At 54.0% G+C, this 18098-nt stretch overlaps 1 pseudogene; it reads left to right on the forward strand.

Annotated features, from left to right (window-relative positions):
• The window catches only part of LOC135405244 (zinc finger protein 208-like), a 328696-nt pseudogene that overhangs the window by 186185 nt on the left and 124413 nt on the right, over nucleotides 1–18098 (forward strand).

The following is an 18098-nucleotide window of genomic DNA, read 5'->3' on the forward strand; positions in this document are numbered from 1 at the left end:
GCTGCAGCTCCCGCCTGTCTGCGAATGCCAGGAGAAGGAACTGGGGCATGGAGCTGCTGTTGGACATTTGCTGCCTCAGGGTATGGTTTTCTGTTGAGGAGAAAAAAGGCAGAACTGAATTAGACCAGGCTCAATTAGCAAAACATCTTGCATGTCTCATAGCAATTCAACATTCAGGGCCTCTTTTCAGGAAGATCCCTCTGCATCCCTCTCCCTGAGCTCTGGGTTTTGCTGGCTGAAGGGGGCACTGAGAGCAGGGACCCTGGAATGGGCTCTCGAGGAATCCTTCTTGCTGTGCAGTGAGAGGCAACTTGGAGCACAGGGTGACCTCCAATTAAATGAACTTGTGATGTATCAAAGTGGTTCCAGAACTGCTGGTCACAATTTGGCCAAGGGCAGAACAGGGGAAGGGGATTTGGGGAACTTGATTTTGTTCCAGTTCCTCTTGCCAGGAGTGAGTTTGGATGGTTGAAATCTCTGACATTTCTCATGTGCTCCAAGGGAAATCTCGTGAGTCCTGAGAGGCAAAGGGATGGTCTCTTGGTGCAGAGACAAGAGCTGGCCATCTTTCCTGTTCACAGCTGCCCCTGGCTGGCAGCTTGGAGCTGAAGGCGGATGACCCTTAAGAATTCCCTTAAAAAAGTAACAAGGCACTTCTAGGAGCAGAGGAATCCTGGTTCAAAGATCAGATTGACAGAATCCTTGCCTTTCCTCAGGATGCCTGATTATGATCTCATCTTTCTCCTCCCAGACTGCCACACAGAGGGATCATTGCAGCTCCCAAGTGCGGCTGCCCAGGGCATTTCCATGGATTTAGCACTGAGGAGTTTTCTCCATGGGGATCCTGTGCAGCACAGAGATCCTAAGGCAGAGCTGTGCCCTTCTGGAGGGCACCTGCAGCCCTGCAGGACACCCAGGCAAACAGCTGAAGACCCTGAAGGTGCCTGGAGGGCACTTGGGCACTTGGCTCCCACAGACACATCCCCACAGCAGCACCCAAAGGGGTTGTGTCTGGACAGGAATCTGCCGCCCCCCCCCCCGCCCCCCCCCCCCCAAAACCCAAGAGTGGCTCAGAAAACCCACTGGTGAGAACAAGGAGAGCCCAGGCAGCATGGGATGGCAGTGAAATGCCACAGTGCTGCTACCAAGGGAGGAGGGACACAGAGACAGCTGGAAATCAGGGCCTTGTCCTTGCCTGGGCTCTGGCTGCTGCAGGGCAATGCACAGCCCAGCCCCCGTGGGCCTGAGGGCACAGGCTCTGCTTAGGCTGGGAAAGGAGCCCAGGCAGGAGCTGCTCAGGGAAGGGGTCTGTGCCACAGGGACAGCAGGGAGGGGCCCCCATCCCCCTGCCCAGCCCTTGTGGCAGCAGCTGCCTCTCCCTGCCTGCCTGTCTCTGGGTGAGGAGCTGTTCCTGCCAGCAGCCCCTGCCTGTGCCCAGCTCAGCTCCCTGCCAGTGCTGCCAGAGCCATCCCCAGTCCAGTGCCCAGGGGCAGCTCTGCCTGGGCAGGGGCTGCAGAGCAGATCCCAGACAGCCTGTGTTGGCTGGGAAGGGGGAGGTGTTCTGGGGGATGTGATTCCTGAGAAGGGCCCCTGAAATGGCAGGAGGTGGAGCTGAAGCTGTGAGGAGCCCTGAGCCTGCAGCTGAAGGGCCCTGCCCAGCCCTGCCCTGCCCTGCCCTGAGGGGTCACTCTTTCCACCCACACCTTCTCCCTGCAGGGCTGTGGCAGCTCCTTGGCCGGGCTGAGAGCTGACCCTGGCAGGCAGCAGAGTCCCTGCCCCAGCACACAGAGCCCTGGGGGCAGGACCCTGCTCTGCACCACAGCCCTGGGCACCCCTGGCTGCACCCCCACCTTCCCACCCCACAGCCAGCCCTGGCACAGGGAACCTTCTGGCCCTGGGCCTCTGATGGGGCAGCAGCAAGTCCTGCTCTGCAGCAGCTTCTCCTGCTGCACCCCAGCAAATCCAGCAGAGCCATCCTGACAGCTCCTGCCACTGCTGCCATTTGGCAGCTGGGAGAGGCACTTGCAGGAACTCACCTGCACTGCTCTGCAGCCAGAGCCTGACCGTGGCAAAGGGCTGGCAAGGTTCCTGCCCTGAGCAGCTCTGCCCTGTCCTCCCACCCCAGGATCCCTTGAACCTCCTGCTCCCTTCTCCTCTCTGCCCTTGCTGCCTGCAGCTCCTGCCCTGCTCTGCCATATGGCCACTTCCCCTGCACTGCAGCAACTGGGAGAGTCCTGCTGAAAGATCCTAGAAGCTGTGGGATGTGCCAGCTTTAGGAGAAACCTCCAGGAAGGCAAGTTGCACTTTCCTACAGCCAGAGAATTCTTCCTTCAAATCCTGGGGAGGTTTCTTGTGAAGTGAGAGCTCAGTCACCCCCCAGCCCAGGTTGCCTCTCATCTCTCTGCCTCCTCTCCTGTGCCCTGGGTGCTGCAGGCAGTGCCCTCAGCCCTGCTGGGCTGTGCAGAGGAGCTGCTCTTGTGCAGACCTGACTCTTTGAAGCTCTTCTTGCTTGCCAGGAGGTCCCTGTGTACCAGGAGCCTGGCCCAGCTCAGCAGCACAGCAACAGCCCCAGGCAGCCCTTGCTCTGCCCCTCTGGGCTCCCTCCAGCTGTCCCTGGGGCTCCAGGGGAACCTGCTGGCACACAGCTGAAGGAAATAATGATGTGCCTTCTCTCAGCTGGGCACAGACACTTCTTTCAGCACTGTCATTTCTCCAAGCAGACACAGAGGTAACTTCAAGAGTCCCCTTTTCATGTCCCATCATTAGACAGGAAACCCAACCAGTGCCCAGGAGGGATCTCCTTCACCTGCACTGAGGGAAGGGACTCTGCTGAGTCAACAGAGGTGTCTCCTTGTGGCTCTGCAGACCTGGAGCCAGAAGGACACTCAGCTCCCTCCACAACCCCCATGGGCTGGGATTCCTCCTGCCCCACTTCAGTGGGCCCAAAACAGACCCCTGCAGGTGACTCCTTGTCCCAGCTCCCATGGGAATGAATGAAGACCAAAGCCAGGAGTGACCTGCTGGGACACAAAGCCCTGGTTCCTTCTGAGGGGCCAGAGGTGACCGAGATTCCTGCTGGGAACTGCAGGCTCCAATGGAGCAGTTCCTAGGGACAAGGCAGAAGCTGTGGGATCTTCTTGGAGGCTGCTGGGACATTGCTTTGGCCAACTTCATTGGCAGAAGGGGCCCACATGTAGGACAGGGGAACCTGTCACTGTTCCTTCTGTCCAGGGCAGCCCCTAGAGGTGTTCAGGTGACCAAATGGAGTCAGGTGGCACAGGGAGAGAGGTCTCTCTCCTGTTCTTTATCAGGGTATTTTCTACATGTCCTCAGAGTACAATGGCAGTTGTCTCCTGGACATCCCTTCACTGCTGACCCTAATTGAGGGCAGGTGAGCCTGGATTGAATAGCCAAAGAGGGGCCTGTAGTGCCAGGGGAGGTGCCAGGGCTCTGCAGCACAAGTGCAGCAGCTGCCATGGACAGCACAGGGCCTGTGCAGGGACCCCGTCCCCATTCCCAGCAGTTGTGGGACAGGCACCACCCAGGGCTTCTCAGACACATTGGGGGCCTTTGGGGCAGGGAGTGAATCCCATCCCTGCAGGGACACAAAGGCTTTCCCTTCTCTGCCCAGCCAAGGCCGGGCCAGGCACGAGTCCAAAGCACATCAGCCCAGGCTGTCCACACTTGTTTCCTCCCTCTGCTGGCTCTTCTCTCCCCCAGCATTTCAGCAGCATGTGCTGATCTCCTCAGGGATCAGGCCTGTGATTTTCCCCCTGGGCCTGAGTCCCAGCACGTCCACCCCCAAGGCCATTGTCAGCAAAGCCTCTGCACAGCCCAGCTCTCGGGGCTTTCAGGGCAGCTTTCCCCACTGCAAGTCTGTTCTTACCCCGGTGCCCCCACTGAGGGACTGCAGCCAGACAGGCCCCAATGCCCTGTGTGTGGGGCACAGGCAGGAGGAGCTGCAGCCCCAAGTCTCTCTTCATTCCACTTGCAGGCAATAACAGCCCAGGCCTGCTGAGACAGTTCCCAGGTTGCAGGGCTGTGATGGGTTGGGAGAGAAGGCCAAAGAGATACAGGAAAGAAAGAGCAGGAGAGAGGTGTCCTCAGCAGGAAGGAGCTTCTTGACCTGTGGAGCTGCTCTAGGGGATGAACAACTTGGGTGAACTTTTGTGGGTGAGGGTCAGAGGAGAGACTGGTTTGGGTGACATTGTGGAGTGAGACAAAGAGCCCATTCCAGTTGGCTTTGATAACCCTGGAATTCACTGGAAAGGCACCACGACAGGATGCAAAGAGTCCCAGAGGTTTGTGCAGGGTCTTGGTGAAGACACCCCTTGGGACACAGGCCTTTAGAGCACAGCTGCTCTAAAGGTTGGTGGACAAGAGGGAGGTTCATCTGCATCTGCTTCTGTCCAAGAGGAATCAAGAGGTTACCGTAGTAACTGCCCATAGCAATGGAAATGTCTGATGGTTGCCATGGTAACTGAGTGTAACAACAGAAATGTATGCTGGTTGCTATGGTAACCGACCATAGTAATGGGAATGTATGATGGTTGCCATGGTAACTGACCATGGGAACAGCAATTTATGATGGTTGCCATGGTATTTGACTGTACCATTGAGAGGTATGATGGTTCCCATGGTAATTGATATTATAAATGAGAATGTATGATGGTTGCCATGGTAACCGACTGTACCAGTGAGAAGTATTATGGTTTCTGTGGTAACTGACCGTAGCAATGGGAATGTATGCTGGTTGCCATGGTAACTGACTGTAGCAACCGCAATGTATGCTTGTTGCCATGGTAACTGACCATAGGAATGTGACTTTATGATGGTTGCCATGGTAATCGAGCATAGCAATGCGAATCTATGATGGTTGCCATGGTAACAAACCATAGGAATGGAAACGTGTGATGGTTGCCATGGTGACTGTAGCAACGGAAATTATTGATGCTTGCCATGGTAACCGACCATAGCAATGGGAATGTATGATGGTTACCATGGTAACTGACTGTAGCAACTGGAAGTATGATGTTTTCCATGGTAACTGACTGTAGCAATGGGAATGTATGTTGGTTGCCACAGTAACTGACCATAGAAACGACAATGTATTGTGGTTACCATGGTAACGGACTGTACCAGTGGGAATTATGTTGTTTGCCACGGTAACTGACTGTAGCAACGGGAATGTATGTTAGTTGCCATGGTAAACAATCATAGCAATGTGATTCTATGATGGTTTCCATGGTAACTGACCATAGCAATGCTAATGTATGATGGTTGCCATGGTAACCTACTGTAGCAATGGGAATGTATGGTGGTTCTTATGATAACTGACTGTGGGAATGAGAATGTATGTTGGTTGCCATAGTAACTGACCACAGCTATGGGAAGTATAATGATTGCCATGATAACTGACTGTAGCAATGGGAATGTCTGATGGTTGCCATGGTAACTGACCTTAGCAATGGGAATGTATGGTAGTTGCTGTGGTAACTGACCGTGGCAATGAGAATATATGCTATTTGCCATGGTAACTGACCATAACAGTGGGAATGTATGGTGTTTGCCATGGTAACTGACCGTATCAACGCGACTGTATGATGGTTTCCATGGTAACTCACCGTAGCAATGGGAATGTGTGATGGTTGCCATGGTCACTGACCATAGCAATTGGAATGTATGCTGGTTGCCATGGTAACTGACTGTACCAGTGGGAAGTATTATGGTTGCAATGGTAACTGACCGTAGCAGTGGGAAGTATGCTGTTTGCCACAGTAATTGACTGTAGCAATGGGAATGTATTATGGTTGCCATGGTAACCAACCATAGCAATGATAATGTATTACGGTTGCCATGGTAACTGACTGTGGCAATGGGAATGTATTCTATTTGCCATGGTAACTGACCATAGCAATGAGAATGCATGCTGGTTGTCATGGCAACTGTGATTTCCTTAGACTATGAGCATGATATTTTCATCTGCAAAAACATTAGTGAGTGCTCAGAGATCTCCCAAGATGGGCTTTAAAGGTCTCAAGCACATGAGCACTAGAGAGGGGCTAAGGAGCTGTGGCCTCAGTGGTGTGGAGACTGAGGGCAGTACAGGACAGCCCTGAGAGGGCTTGAAGGAAGGATTTAGAGATGGTGGATCCTTTTGTCAGAGCAGAAAAGAGCATGAGACAGAAAGAATTAATGCCAAGTGCAGCTGGGGAGGTCCTGAGTGGACATGAGGAAAAAGGAATTTCACTCCATGGAAAACACTGTGCTGGAACACGTCACCCAGGAGGAGTCTGGATGAGCCCCAGGCTTTGTGTGTGCAGGAAGAGCCAGGGAGGACGCAGAGATGTCAGTGCAGGAAGGTGCCAGCCAGGTGGGGCAGCCGGGGGGATGACGACAGCCTGCAGGGAAAGGGGCAGGGCATGGACACCGTAGGACAGCCTGGGCTGGAGAGGAGACAGGGATGGGGAGAAGCTGAAAGGCCCTGACAGAGCCACCTTCTGCAGGCCTTTGGCCAGGGCTGCTGTCTGTGCCCCTGATGCCAGGAGGAGGGGAGTGCCCCTTGCAGCCCTGGGGCCTCCTGGCCTCCTTGTCCCTGCTCAGCAGCCTGGCAGGTGCCACCCCATGGTCCTGCCCTTGGCATTGCACATCCCACATCCCAGTGCCCCAGGAAGAGCCCTGAGGAATGAGGCAGGGACAGGATCTGCCTTCCCAGGGGCTGGGGGTCAGGGTTTGGCCCATTGGATTAAGAAAACAAGTCAAGGTTTATTCAGCATCAGAACCACCTTTCCCTTGCTTGTCCATCCTTGTCATCACTGTCTGCAGTTTTCTGCTCTAACTGGAACCTGGGGACACTTTCTCAGTTGTGCCCCTCAGTGAGACTCATTAGCACTACAAGAAACTTCAGTGTTTCCATCTCACTTTGACTTCTTGAGAAGTTGTTCGAACTTCCTCTCAGGGACTGAATCTCATGTAAACAACACCAATCCCCCTGAGGGTCATGAAATATCTGGGGCTGTTGCTGTGCTACTGAGCTGGGCCGGGCTCCTGGCATACCGGGAGCTCCTGGCAAGCAAGAAGAGCTTCAAAGAGACAGCTCTGCTGGTGAGCAGCTCCTCTGCACAGCCCAGCAGGGCTGAGGGCACTGCCTGCAGCACCCAGGGCACAAAAGCAAGGCAGAGAGAGGTCACACACAGCCTGGGCTGGGAGGGAAGTCAATAGGAAGATCCACTGGAGGAGGAATCTTTCCAGGCTTCCTCCCGGTAAGTCAGCATGAAGGGCAATGTGTCTGCAGTTTGTGCAAAGATCTCCTAACGCTGGCACATCCCACTCCCTGCTGCACCATCCCAGGCACATCCCAGCAGGGTTCCCTTCTCCCAGGGATGGCTGCAGGGTTGTGAAGCCGGGCTGTGCCACCCAGGCTGCCCCAAGCTGTCCTGCAGAGCAGGGTCCTGCAGCCCAGGGCTGTGCCGGGGCAGGAGCTCTGCCACTGCCAGGGGCAGGAGCTCTGTCACTGCCAGGGGCAGGAGCTCTGCCACTGCCAGGGGCAGCTCTCAGCCGGGCTGGGGAGCTCCCTCAGGGCTGGGCAGAGGCTGGGGGTGGAAAGAGCAAAGCTTGGTAGGGCAGGGCAGGTTTCTTCTGCTATCCAGTGAGAGTTTCATGGGTCAGGGCTGCTCACAGAACCAGAGCACCCCAGGATATTTTCCAGGGGATACATCGAGGGGAAGGTCCAAGGAGGGATTTCTCTCAAGCTCTCAAGCCACATGCCTGGTGGTTTGAGTTCCAGAGGGAACTCTGAGGAGCTGCCCAGGGCTGAGAACAATTTGCTGGCACTGTTGGTGCCTGGGAGGTGGCCCAGGTGGCTCAGGGTGATGCTGCCCTGAGTGCCCAGTGGGCTCTGCCCTGGCCTCTCCCAGCTGGACCCTCCCTGTGCATTTCCTTGGTTCTCAGCTTGCCCCTGGTCCTGAGGTTGTTCCCTTCTTCTCTCAGTCAGGCTCTTTGGGGAGGGGAGTTCAAGCTACACAGTCCAACACTGATCCTGGCATTCCCTATGGCAGGTGTGTCCCTGGGAATGAGACATTCCCATTGTCCTCTGCCCTGTGGGGTGTGAGCAGTGAAGTCTGTGAGCCTGGTTAAGGAGCTCTTTTCCCCTCAATCAGACCCCGTCATTAGGACACTTGGCTCTTTTCTGAGGTGTCCTTCCAAGTTGGAAGCTGCCCTCGAGAATGCAAATCATCCTCCTAGCACAGCTGTGTTCTCTGAAAGCCCCAGTGGAGAGGGGCAGTGATGCTGTGCCCATGCCAGGAGATGCTGTTGGGTTGGGGAGATGAGCCACGGGTGTCCTTGGCTCCAAGTGGGGTGCTGAGCCCTTGAGACAGGCTGAGACCTTGAGGGGTCTGGGATGGATCCCTCTGCTCTCAACAGTGTCTGAAGGCTTTTCAGACCCAAATGGGAGTGTCATCAATGTCCATCGCAGGAAGGAGCAAAGCTAGGGCAGCTGGAAAAAGAGAGAGGGACAGACCAGCTGCACTAAGTCTCAGACAATCCTCCTGGCTGGGAGGACCCTCTCTGTTCTCCCCGAGTGCATCAGAAGTGCTGAGGGGTTCTGACATCCAGGAACACTCCTCAGGAGAGATGAGGGAATTAGAAAAAAAAAACAAAACAAAAACGAAACAAACAAACCCAAACAAAACACACCTGTGACACTGCCTTCTGCTGTCCTGGTTTTTCTCATAAACTGGGAGTGCAGATGCTGACAAGCCCTTTGGCACTGGGAGCAGTTTCATCTGACACAGCTGAACACCAGCATGGGCCCCTGTGCCCACCATGCCCATGACCCCACTGGTGCAGAGCAGGACTAACCCCTCACAGCCAGTGGGCAGAGGGTCTGCTCCTCATGGAAGATGCAGGGAGCCCCAGCCAGGGTTCCAGCCCTGGAGCTGAAGGACAGACTCCTAGAAAAGGAAAACAGGTGGGGGAGTGTAGCAGGGAGGGGGGTACCGGGAAATGGCTTTGCTTTTTTTCAAGAAGTTTCTTGCTAACATATTGCTGATATTTCCTCCTTGGATAGTGCCCCACACAAAGAGGCAGCAAATGCCCAACAGCAGCTCCCTCACCCACTTCCTCCTCCTGGCATTTGCAGACAGGAGGGAGCTGCAGCTCCTGCACTTCTGGCTCTTCCTGGCCATCTCCCTGGCTGCCCTCCTGGCCAACGGCCTCATCCTCAGCGCCGTAGCCTGTGACCACCACCTGCACACCCCCATGGGCTTCTTCCTGCTCAACCTCTCCCTCACAGACCTGGGCTGCATCTGCACCACTGTCCCCAAAGCCATGCACAATTCCCTCTGGGACAGAAGGACCATCTCCTATGCAGGATGTGCTGCACAGGCCTTTCTGCTTGTCTTCTTTTTTGGAGCAGAGTTTTCCCTCCTCACCATCATGTGCTACGACCGCTACGTTGCCATCTGCAAACCCCTGCACTACGGGACCCTCCTGGGCAGCAGAGCTTGTGCCCACATGGCAGCAGCTGCCTGGGCCACTGGCTTTCTCAGTGCTCTGCTGCACACAGCCAGTACATTTTCCCTGCCCCTGTGCCAGGGCAATGCCCTGGGCCAGTTCTTCTGTGAAATCCCACAAATCCTCAAGCTCTCCTGCTCACACTCAGGCTACCTCAGGGAAACTGGGCTCATTGGGGTTGGTGTCTGTTTAGTTTTCGGTTGTTTTGTTTTCATTGTTTTCTCCTATGTGCAGATCTTCAGGGCTGTGCTGAGGATCCCCTCTCAGCAGGGACGGCACAAAGCCTTTTCCACCTGCCTCCCTCACCTGGCCGTGGTCTCCCTGTTCCTCAGCACTGGTGCATTTTCTGACCTGAAGCCCCTCTCCATTTCCTCCCCATCCCTGGACCTGGGGTTGGCAGTTCTGTACTCAGTGGTTCCTCCAGCACTGAACCCCCTCATCTACAGCCTGAGGAACCAGGAGCTCAAGGATGCCCTGAGGAAACTGATAACTATTTGTTTTTTGAGAAACAATAAACTGCATATTTTCTTCTGCAGAACACTCATTGTGTAACTCATTTTGGGCCTAGCCTGCCTTCTAAAGCTTTTGATAGTGGTGGAGGGCTTTCCTTTTTTGTTTGTCTGTTAATGTTAATAACAATGAAATTTTATTCTTCATCCCATATAATTCACTCTCTACTTATTTGTTTTGACCCCCAAAATGTACTAATCAGAAATCATGCTTTGTGTGCATTTAAAAAAATAAAAGTTTGTGCAGCAAGGTATTTGTCAAAACATCCTCCCTGTGTTAGTTTGTACATGAGGAATCACACTCTCTGAGTGTATGAAAGGAATAGACTCTCAGAAATCTTGTTGCTTTGCTTGTTTCTCCATGCAGACAGTGCAGTGAGGTCAGGGACCCACTGGGACTGCAGGGACTGAGGGCTGGGTCAGTTGTTGTGTGTTGGTGGCCAATGGCCAGTGAAGGTGATAAATGATCTCCAAGTCGCCTGCCTGGGGCTCTGCAGCTTGTGAGGGCTCTGATGGCAGGTGAGGACTTGTCTGTAGGAACTCAGGAAGTGCAGGAGAGCACAGAGGATCTGCAGGGACAGCCCGTCCCATCCAGTCATCAGGAAATGGAGCCCTGGAGCAGAATCCTGCCCAGGGTGGAGTTACCAGAGATCAAGTACTAAATCTTGCTGTGAAGTGGTAAACAGCTCTGCAAGCCCAGGGGACACAGCAGGTACAGGGAAAACTCTTGCAAGTGACTTGTGTTCCCCTCAGTGAACTTCCACAGGTCGATCAAGATCAGCCCCCAAAGCCATGTCCCAGCTCTGGAACAAGGCAGGGCCCCTCTGAGCCCCCTCCATGGCCACACAGGAGCCTCTGTGGGAAGTGGTCAGTGGCAGGGAGCACCATCAGCTGGCTCTGCCTCCCAGCTGGAGCAGCACAGCCCAACAGAGTCCCCCATGGTCCTGGGCCACACAGCCCCCCTGCTCTGCAGAGCAGCCCCCCCAGCTCGGGGGCTGTGGGGAGAACGGGCAGGGGGTGCAGGAAGGGCTGCTCAGGCCAGCACAGACGTGTTCCCCTGGGGAAAGGCTCTGTGGGGAGATGGGATGTGCCAGGAGAAGAGCAGGACACCCTGTGTGAGCAGAGGGGCCACGGAAAGAGGCTGCCCTGGCCCTGGGGAAAAGAGGGGGCAAAGCAAAATCTGGGAAACTCTCTGATCTAAGTTGTGCTGCCCAAGAACACGCTGACTCCAGAGGTGTCCAAGCCGGGCAGAGCCGGCGACTCCGGTCCGTGTGGTGGCGGGGGGGAGGCAGCGGCTCTGCTTGATTCCATGGAGTTCTGGGCAGGCACAGTGGCCCCTTGGTTCCATGAGGCTCTGAGATGTCTCCTGAAATGAACCTCCCCTTTGGTTCCATGAGGCCCTGGAGTGTCACAGTGGCCCCTTGATTCCCCGAGGTTCCAAAAGGTCTCAGGGTTCTTTTTCTTCAATGAGGCCCCACATGTCAAAACGGCCCCTTGGTTCCACCACATTTCAGTGTCCCTGTGTTCCTTTGTTTCCATGGGGCCCTGCAGTGCCACAATGGACATTTTGTTCCATGAGATTCTAAAATGTCTCAGGGTTCCTTTTATTCCATGAGGCCCCGCATGTCCCTTGGTTCCATGAGATTCCACAATTTCCCTGTGTTCTTTTGGATCCATAAGGCCCTGTAGTGTCACAACTGCCCCTTGATTCCATGAAATCCCACAGTGTCCCTAGATTCCTTTTGTTCCATGAGGTTCCCCAGTGTCACAATGGCCTCTTGATTCCATGAAATTCCACTGTGACCCAGGGTTTCTATGTTTCCAAGAGCCCCTGCAGTGCCACAATGGCCTCCTGATTCCATGGGTTTCTGCAGTGTCACAATGGCCCCTTTATTTCAGGAGGTTGCCCACTGTCCCTGGGTTCCTTTGGCTCCATGGGGCCCTGCAGTGTCCCAGTGGCCTCTTGATTCCAAGGGTTTCCCCAATGTCACAATGGCCCCATAATTCCATGAGGTTCTGCAGTTCCACAGTGGCTCCTTGATTCCAGGAGGTTGCACCGTGTTATCACAAAGCTGAGCCCATCCTGATGAAAGTTCTGAGGAGGTTAGGAGGAACTGGGACAAAAGGGATAAGATAATCGGGGAAGGAAAGAGGGGCATGGCCAAGAGAGAGGAAAGATTTTGATGAGATAAAACCAGATTCAGGTAATGCTGAGGGTGCTGAAACACTGACTGTGCAAACACTCCTGGTAGGCCTTTACTCTCTTTGTAACCTGAAGCCCCAACACTACCTAAAAGTGCTGCCCCTCCCATGGAAAGGAATCCACTGCCCTAATTCCAAGCCAGAAAAAGCCCAATCCCAGAACTCCAGACTCTTATTTGTACTCCAGTGCCCACCCCATTCCCAAACCTGTATTACCAGTATGAAAAGCCAAGCTTTAATCCTGATCCAGCCCAAAAAGCTCTTCCCCTAATCATGAACTGCCAGCAGAACAACAAACCGCCCAAAGTTCTGCCTAATCCCCACCCTGAGCTCTAAACCCCAAGCCCTGACCATTCAGCACCCCCACAGCCCTTGGGAGCAGGGCAAGGACCTGCAGGGGCCAGAGCAGGCCCAGGGGGTTGGCAGAGGAATGGGAGGTGACCTGGATCTGCTCAGCTCTGCAGTGACCCCCAGGAGAAGGGCCTGGGCTCTGGGAGGGATGTCCTGTGGCACAGGGGCTCAGGATCCAAGTTCAGAAGGCCAAGTGCACATGGCAACAGGCAGAGCTGGTGCAGAGACATCAGGGAGGGTCTAGAAATGCTGCTGGGAGGGGGTGGGAAAGCAGGAGGGGTGTGTGCAGCCTGCAAGGCCAGAGCAGCAGCAGGGCCAGGCCAGGACAGCCTGCAGGAGAGATGGCCAAGGGCTCTGGCAGGGCTGCAAGGCCCAAAGGCACCCAGGCCTTTGTCCCCTTGCCTCTGGCAGCTGCCTCTGCCACTCAGGCCATCACAAGCAACTTTCCTGGCAGGTTCTGCCCTTGGTTTCTGCCTCGCCCCTCCCTCAGGAGCCTGGCAGGGGTTACCCAGTTTTGGGCCTTTGTTGTTCCTCCCCCTCCCATCCCAGTGCCCCCCAAACAGCCCTGAGCCAGCCGGGAGGGACAGGATCTGCTGGGCCAGGGCCTGGGGCTCAGGCCTTGGCCTTTGTGCTCCACAAAACCAAGGCAGGCTTTGCTCAGCATTGCAGGGGCCTGCCCAGAGCCTTTGTCTGCCTGCACTCCTGGCCTCCAAGGAGCTGCTCCAAGGAGTCCCTGGGGAGGCTTTGGCAGTGCCTGCCCTCAGTGGGGCCCAGCAATGCTTCAAGGCACTTGGACTTTGGCTTCTGACTTCTTCAGCAGCTGCTTCAATCTTCTCTCACTACCTCAGGATCATGAGCTGGGCTGCAAACCCACTGTGGGGCTCATTAAATTCCAGAAATCCCTCAGGATCTCTTTTTTTTCTTTTAATTGTCTTCAAGGCAATTTCAAAACAAGTCTTCAAAGTTTGTACTTTTTTTGTTTTAATTCAAGGATGGATATTTTGTAGTTCAGAGAAGAGGTGATAGAGGTGTTCTCCAAGTGATCTTGATGCTGAGTGTCTCCTCAGGAGATGCACACTGACCCTGGATGATCAACCTTGCTCCTCTCGCCTCAACCTCACCAGTTCTGACATGGCCCATCTTGGACTGACAGCTGATGCAACTCCAAACACACTTTGGGACCATTAAAACACTGAAAAACAAATTATTTTCCTTTCTTTTAATTGTCTTCAAGTCATCAAGATTTCTACTGCTAATTGGAGTTGATTTGTAGTTTAGCTAAGCAGGAAGATTTTAAAGTGGACATCACAGAAACCCCTGTTTTTTGATGAAAGACAATGATTTACACAGAGTCTTGGGTCAGGGTGCAAAGGATTTTGATCCAAAGACAAGGAAGCAAAAGACATTAGTAGCACTTATTCATTGACCAGTTGAACAATTATCAAGTGATTCAATAGTATTTGCTACAGTTTTAACAGTGACTGAATTATAGATTCACAACAACAACATTCCCACCACAGTCAATTCACACCCAGGCAGAGATGTGTGGACACATCAATAGCTGGGTGTGGAAAGGTCCCTCTCCCAAATTCTCCTTGTTGTCAGGGAAACGCTCCCCCAAATCCCTTTGTGTTTGCCAACAGACAAATGTCACAGCTGGAGGAGTGTTTGTTGAGGAGCATCAGAATTGTCCTTGGTATCAGGGACGGTCTTTGGAGTGTTGCAAACTGGAGGGTTCCCGAGCTGGGAGAGGCTGCCAGAGGTGTCCCACTGAGAGGGAGGTGCTGGGGAGCTGCCAGGGCCTCCCTCAGCCCCGCTGGCTGTGGGCTCCCAAGGTGACTGGCTTTAGTGATCTGCTGAATTTCCATCCTAGTGTCAGCAATGACTGGAATTTCCACAGTATTTGGGAATTGTATCCAAACTGTTCCATTTGGGTTACAATTCAGGTAGGGAATGTTCCAAGGCTTTCATGGGATGACTGATTATCCTGTGTTCCCCAACTGTTCCACTCCAGATTTTTCCTACCCTTATGATCCAGGAGCAGCTGGTCCAGTCCAGGGACACTTCACCAAACCCTGGTCCAGTTCAGGGGCTCTTCATTGCTCAGCTGGTTTGGTCAAGGCTTGTCAGGAGCTCCTGAGATCATACTTATAAGAAGGATGGGCACAGACTTAGTTGTAATAAGACAAGTGACAATGGTTTTCAACTAAAAAAGAGCAGATTTGAACTAGATATAAGGAAGAACTTTTTTACACTGAAGGTGATAAAACACTGGCACAGGTTGCCCAGAGAGGTCATAGATGCCCCACCCTTGGAAACATTCAAGGTCGGGTTAGAAAGGGCTCTGAGCAACCTGATCTAGTTGAACGTGAACCTGTTCATTGTGGGGGGGTTGGACTAGATGTCCTATAAAGGTCCCATCTGATTCAAACTATTTAGGATTCTGTAGTTCTTTCTTATCCTACAGAGCCAAGGCTGACAAGGATCTCACAGGTTTCAGACCCAGCTGAGCATCCCCTTTGATGGCCCATCTGGCAGCTCTGCTAAAAAGCTGCTGCAAAGAACCTCCAGACCTAAAGGAGCTTTTGTGCTGGGCTCAGCTGTGGCTCTCAGGGCTGGGGGTTGGCTTTTGGCTGCCAGGTGCCCAACAAGGCTCTCTCTCACTCCTTCTTCTCCACTCCCCTTGGTGCCTGCAGGGTTGTTTCTCCCACATTTCTCTCACTCCTCTCTGGATTACAGCACCCTGGATTTTATCCTTTCTCCAAAGGGTTATCACAGAGGTGCCTCTCAAATTGCTTTTTGGCTCAGCTTTGGGCACTGGCTGGTCCATTTTGGAGCCACCTGAAACTGGCTCTCTCTGACACAGAGTCAACTCTTGATCTCCTCTTCCCTAAGGGAAACCTGCAGCCCCCTCCCTGCTATCAAACCTGATCCACAGGGTCATTCAAGTGCCCAGGAATACAGGAGGTCATTGAGCCCATTATTCCTCAGGCTGGTTAAACAAGACTTTGTCCTCTTCCTCTCCCTGATTTCAAGTTCTTTGTGTCAGAGCAGAGCTGGGCTGGACCTCAGCCATGCTTTGGTCCAGAGCCTGCTGGGGTGGGGGCAGATGGCAATGGAAGAGTTGGGTTGGACTGGATGACCCTTGTGGGTCCCTTCCACCTAAGCATATTCTCTCATTCTGTGTTTGTTTGGGTTTGGTTTGATTGTGTTTGGTCTTTTTCCCTCCTTTTGATTTTCCTTTCCTCTGACCCATGAGTTTTTTCTTCATTGTCCTGGGCCTTGCTGGGCACCTGATGGCAAGAAAAGTTTCTCCAACTCACTCATCTTGACCACATTTTTGTACAAGTCACCATTAACTAGACGAGGTTTCTCACAGACTCGCTGCAACTTGGCATCATCCACAAAGGAGTGGAAAGTGCATTTCATCCCATCACCCAGAGACATAATAAAGATGTTCCATAGGAATGGTGAAGGGCTGGTCCCTGATGGATGTCACCTGGGAGTTGCTGCCAAGAGGAATTTGTGCCATGACTTTTGAGCCTCATCAGTCATTCAACTTCCCACTCACCACATGTTTCACTTGTCCAGTCCAGCTCTCACCAGTCTGCTTCTAAGGAGATCACAGGAGACCATGTCCAGGGCCTTGATAAAGTCTGGGCACACAACATCCCCTTCTTTTCCCTCCCACAAACATTCTGCAATCCCTGCCTTGTCCTTCCCATGCCTGGCAATGGCTGCAGGAGGACTTGCCCTATCCCCTTCCCTGCTGAGCCTGAGCAGTCTGGAAGTCTCCCAACCCTCCTTGCTGCCCTGTTTGCAGACTGCTTCCATGTCTGCCTTTGCCAAGGCCCCAGGAAGCTCTGGGATGGCTCTGGCCTTTCCAAGGGTTTGGGAGAGGTCTTCCAGTGACACTGCCCAGCCTTCTCAATATCCCTGACACCAAAACCTTTTCTATTTTCACAGAGTTCCATTCTAGTGCTCAGGACACAACACATATTCTCATGGTTCTTCAGGAGAAAATTAGAAGTGATTTCATTATAGAGGTCAACTGGTGGAGCAGCCCAGTCTGGTCTGGCCCCACAGCAGTGCCCAGCCCAGGGTGCTGCAGAGCTCTGGGCACTCCCCTCCCAGCCCCAGCCCCTCTGAAGGGCACAGCAGCTCCTGGGGCACAGAGAGGAGTCTCAGCATCCCCATCAGCTCAGGGGCTGGACACTCAGCATGGCAGGAGGAAACGGAGGTCAGGGAAACTGCAGGAGCCCTGGTGTCACCTCTAGGAGATGCCCAGCACAGCCTGACTGTGCCCCTCAGTGCCAGCCCCTCTGCCCAGCCCAGCCCAGAGTCCTGGCCCAGGGACAGAGCAGCCTGTCCCCAGGGGGGCTGCAGAAAGAGCTTTCTCTGTGTCAGGGATTCCTCTCTGCAGGCCCAGAAATGCTGCCTTGCTCTTCTCCAGGGACATCCCTTTGCCCAGGTCAGTGTTTCCAGGCTGCCTTGGCCAGTTGCAGATCCCAGCCTGGGATCCCTGCAGGGCCCTGAGCTGGAGGTGCTGCTCTGCACAGGGAGGGGCTGTGGCACCCTGGGCTGAGCCTGCACTGGCCATGCTGGTCAGGGTGGGGAGCAGACCCAGCAGGATGGGGATCACTCCTCTCCACCCTCTGCCATAGTCCTGGAAGGCTCAGTAGCCAAGAACAAGGCTGGGCAGGACCATGGGCTGTTTCCAATGGCACAAAGGGCAGGGCAGGGCTCCACTCCATGCAGCCTGTGAGCTGCAGAGTTCTTCAGGACACCCTCCTGGAAAGCCCACCCCTGGCTCTGGTACAGCCCCCCCTGAACTGGGGAGGCACAAGGGGAGTTCACTGTGGGTGAGACAAGTCACTGGCCAGAGTCCTTTCTCTGTTCCTGCTGCATCCCCTGGGGTTGCAGAACTCTCCTTTACCAGTTCACAGGCAGATTTAGTACTTGATCTCTGGGTGACTCCACCCTGGGCAGAATTCTGCTCCAGGGTCCCATTCCCTGCTGACTGGATGGGACGGGCTGTCCCTGCAGATCCTCTGTGCTCTCCTGCACTTCCTGAGTTCCTACAGACAAGTCCTCACCTGCCATCAGAGCCCTCACAAGCTGCAGAGCCCCAGGCAGGTGACTTGGAGACCATTTGCCACTGGCCACCAGCACAGAACATCTGACCCAGCCCTCAGGCCCTCAAGTACCCCAGTGAGTCACTTCTCTCACTGCAGGGACTGAATGGGGAAACAAGCAAAGCAATGAGACTTTGCAGAGTCTATTCCTTGGCCTTGTTCTTTACAACAACCTTTCAAAAGAACAAAGTCTTCAGGAACTGCCCAGGGGGATCCCCTTTCATGATGGAAATGATGTTAAGGAGCCCAGCTCTGTGCCAGCAGTGCCCAGGGCCTGTCCCTGCCCATGGTCACAGGACTGACACACAGCAGGGACTGAGCTGCCAGAGCACTCAGGCCTTGGGCAAGGAGCAGAAAGGAGAGAGAGGCAGTGGAAAAAGAGCGT

This window comes from Pseudopipra pipra, chromosome W (genome assembly GCF_036250125.1).
Source record: "Pseudopipra pipra isolate bDixPip1 chromosome W, bDixPip1.hap1, whole genome shotgun sequence".
In the NCBI taxonomy this organism is placed as follows: domain Eukaryota; kingdom Metazoa; phylum Chordata; class Aves; order Passeriformes; family Pipridae; genus Pseudopipra; species Pseudopipra pipra.